The sequence below is a fragment of the Penaeus vannamei genome, chromosome 31, assembly GCF_042767895.1.
Source record: "Penaeus vannamei isolate JL-2024 chromosome 31, ASM4276789v1, whole genome shotgun sequence".
In the NCBI taxonomy this organism is placed as follows: Eukaryota; Metazoa; Arthropoda; class Malacostraca; order Decapoda; family Penaeidae; genus Penaeus; species Penaeus vannamei.
Window position 1 is genome coordinate 16,097,728 of NC_091579.1, and position 4,305 is coordinate 16,102,032.

The window sequence follows — 4,305 nt, forward strand, 5'->3', positions numbered from 1 at the left end:
AGTAGGGAGAACTGACAGAAAGCCTTTTTTATTTGCAGAAAGCAATTTCTTCCTTTTGCTTCATTGATTTAGGAAGTGTGGTAATTGCTGCTATCGTGGACTGCGAGGCTGAAATTTAAAGAACATTAGATTGAATGTAAGAAAACTGATGAGATCAGTCAATTTTAATCCATTATGTAACTGTGTTCGTCTGAAAAAACATAATTCAAATTTGTTTATTAGGTTCTGCAAAATAGAATATATACTTTATGTTTGCATATCAAAAATAACTATTACTGATGAAAATTTGTTGGTGATATTACTTATGATAAGTTAGAGTAAGAGTAATAATTGTTAATGCAGCTATTTTGAATTTACAAAAACATCAAAGCTAGGGGGTTCACAGTTAATCCCATTATTATTATTATTATTTTTTTTATTATTATTATTATTATTATTATTATTATTATTATTATTATTATTATTAACATTATTATTATTATTATTAACATTATTATTATTATTATTATTGGAGGGGAAAGATGATGGATATTCTTCAAATATTCATTTTTTAAATTTATTGTGCTTAGTATGATCTTTAAAAATCCCAGTTGCACTCATTAGTTTTATGAAATATGTCTGTTATATTCTGATATGCCATTATTGATTGCAAAATCCAAAATATGAAGCATTTAATTTATCAGTTCATGCTACTACATCTTATTTACATGACTTGCAAATGGTGGATGCTTTAATCCTGTTTGTGCTGTGCATGACTTGGAGGTTCAGGATGTTTGTGTTCTGTCATTATCATCTTTTTTTTTTTCTTTTTTTTTCATGTCTAAACTTTTGTAGTTATAACCAGAGCATTTCGGTATGCTGTGACAAAATTGTCAAGCCTATTGAGGTGAGGGTTAAGGAAGTTGTCAGAACAAATTTCTCCCTTTTGTTTTTTGAAGCATCCATGAAAGCTGTCACAGAGCATAAACTGGGGGCTGGAAGGTGATGAATGTGTGAGATCCCTGAATTTGAATTTCTTGTGCGTTGTATGATGATTCATTGAGGATAGAAAAAATTAACATCGCCATTCATTCAAGTAGCATTCCTGTTAAAGGACAGTGTCACTTTCTTAACTATTCTTTCCTGGTACGCTGAATATGTGAACAGTCTCTTAGGTTATTTACCGCTGCATTGCTTAGTGGGATTCTTTCTTGGAGGAAACTGCTGCTATAGCCAAAGATATGTTTAGGGTCAGGCAGCTAGGGACATGCTACATATTGTTCTTTCTGCCTTGGTGCATTGAAGGGCTTGCTTAATTTGTAATAATTTTTCCCTGTATTCTTTTACTTTTTATGTCTATATTTTGCCTTTCTTTTTCTTTTTTTTCTTATTTTACTTTTTTTTTTGGTTGATACTTTCCTTATTAAATTTGTCCATATTGATAATTTTTAAAGTGTATAATGAAAGAATGAATATCTGTAATTGACTTCCCTGTATTGTAAGGTGATTTCAGGGTCACATGAAGGGATAGCATTGTGTCGCACAAATTGAGCTGTACTGGCTCATTACCAAACTGTTTAAAACTGAAAAATGTAAATAAGTAATTGTTCTACATGTATCATGAACATCCTAAGCTACTTCCCAACAAGAATCACTTCTACATCCTCAAAAAAGGAAAACATGTACATTTTTTAAAAGTGACTGCATGCCGTTCTTGGAACTTTAAGCAGGAACTGATGGGAGAAGAAAGAAAAAAAAAAATTTGGCACAGGTGAGCTTCACTCCCAACTGTAAATAATCTTACAATATATATGATTTAATTTCAATGTAAAGCTTGGTTTAATGTGCTGCTCCAGCAAAATGTATGTGAATTATTTGCAATTAAGGTAACCGTAGTTCCTGTACTGGTTCTCTAGGTGAGTGATTGGTCGTTGAGTGTCAAATTAATAGTCTAAAATAAAAGAAGGTCCACCTTGCCAGTTCCTGACTTGTCCATAACTCATAAAAGGGCTGATCCATCCCCAAGCTCTCAGTAAGTGTGGGTGCTCTTTCTCTTCGGAGCATCCATTTCACGGGTACTAGGTATAGCTGAAAAAAAGAAAAAAAAAAAATATAGAACAAACTTTTAAAAAATACTGCTTTTCATATGCTTTCCTTTGTCTTGTATTACCTAATGCTAATATTGATAACCCTAATTAAAGATAAAAAAGTGTGAGTATATACACCCTGAAATTGTTTTAGGAAAATATTTTCTATACTCAGTCTGTCCTGATTAATTCCAGATACATAGGGTAAAAGAGGTGTAGTTATGTACTTGTTTCAAAGGTTAAAGTAGCTCATAGAACTAGACGTTAATGTTCTTAATTCAAGAACTTGTGAATAGGATACATGTGGCAGATTATTCCTAGGTTTGAATGCCATCTTTAAGTTGCATTTTACTTTGTGAATTTTTGCATTTCTGGCTTCAGGTGGATTATTTCCATTATTTTATTCCTTAATTGCATTTTTTAAATATCATTGCACAAGAATGCATCTGTGGAGTTGTTGAGATATTTTTTTCTATTCCTTTTATATTGTGTGTTTTGTGTAGGATATAATATAGTACTGTTATTATAATTTTTATTAGATTTTTCTTTGCATATCTCATTTATGATTAGATAATTTTACTCTGTTCTGGGGATGGTGGATTCACTCATACCTGATTAATTAGTCTGTGGATATTTGTAATTCCTAGACCATGTCTCTTTATAATAAGTTAATGTTTTTTTGTTGTTCTTTTTTTGCCTGAACAGTATTGTGGTTTCCACTTTTTATTTATTTATTTTTTACCTGATGAATGCATTGATATCTTGTAATTTAAATATAAAACAAATGATACAAAAAACCTTTGTAATATGTACAGTATGTTGTCAACAGCATTCACACTCAAATAAAACATAAACACATCTAATGGCTGGCTGGTACAAAGAAATGCAAAGCTTACAAAAAGTTGTTTTTTTCAGAATTATCAATTGTTATTGCAATCCTTTTTTTAATTTTTAGACATTGGTCAAGTGAAAATTAGAATATTTACGGGCAAGTGGTACTTTTTTTCTGGTATGATCTGAACAACTCGTGCTACCCAAACCAGAATACGCTATGGCTAGTCCGGCAATAGTCTTTATGCAGCTTTAGGTCTTCCCAAAATTAGCACAATAATGTTAAGTCTTGGCTGTCACTGAATGAATAAAACACTGAATGTGTAGGAGAGTGAAGCAGTGTGCGACTGTGTTCTGTAAGGTAACAAAGGAAGGGTCAGTGTTTTAAATCACGATCCCTTCAATGAGACTTGTACCAAGTTGCAGAGTTCATTTCCTTTGTCATTCTATCATCCACATTTTGCGTGTTCATATATGTCAATAGAGACATCAGTAACAGTTACTGAAAGCTAATACATAATGCCATTAGCATCATAACCTGTATAATCATTGTTAGTTTTAATATTTCTGATTAGAGTAGGGAAGTGTTTGAGATTATGCTTACACTAATAACTTGAAGACCAACAAACCTAATGCTGTTTGAAATGTTCTGAAATGGAACCCTTAATTTGTGGCATAGTGGTCTTGCTTATATGCCAATGATGAGAAGCTGTTGAGAAGTATCAACCAGAAAAATGATAATGTCAATCCACAAATTTTTATGTATATTTTATAGGAAGATACAACAGCAGCTTTTATTGTTTGGCATAAGGGTCTCCTCCATCAGTCAAATTACATTTTTTTGATAAATTAAAAAAGTACAAAAATTTGGATACTTCCTTCTGTTTTTTTAAATGTTTGTCTTTTGGAGTGTTTTACACCAGTAAGAAGGCTATTGCAAACTCATTTATAGGAAGTACCTGCAAGATTGTGGGAACATATAAGACATTCCTCAAAACAAACTAAACATTTTTTTTCATAGCATTAATTTGCCTGCCATGATTATAGGGTTGTACACCTGTCTCAGAGATATGAATCAGTCAGAAGAATAGGAGAAGAAAAAAATGACAAGCTCTCTGAAACTGGACCATCTATTACACCTCAATCAGTAACATAACCAAATATGGGTACTACAATTGTTCCCTGAATTCTCGAGCTGTTACTCAAGTATGTCGTTGGTGTACTGATATTATGTTCAGTGTCTTGTGTAGCACAAGCTAGCCTCTACTGTGTTATATTTTAACTACTTGTGTAAATATTGCTTTTTTTATCTCATTGTATGACTATTTATGCTTTATACACTAACCATTTTCACTGTGTAGTCTGTTTCTACTGTACATGACAAAATACAAATTGTCTCTCGACCGAA

The 4,305-nt window shown here is 32.0% G+C and overlaps 1 protein-coding gene across 1 annotated transcript in view; it reads left to right on the forward strand.

The window, feature by feature from the left end:
- Positions 1–4,305, forward strand: part of Ptp69D (Protein tyrosine phosphatase 69D) — a 41,649-nt gene extending 37,344 nt beyond the window's left edge. The window contains exon 21 of the mRNA XM_070144260.1: positions 1–4,305. This exon is cut by the window's left edge and continues 1,463 nt beyond it. The gene's annotated coding sequence lies outside the window, so the exon portion shown is untranslated.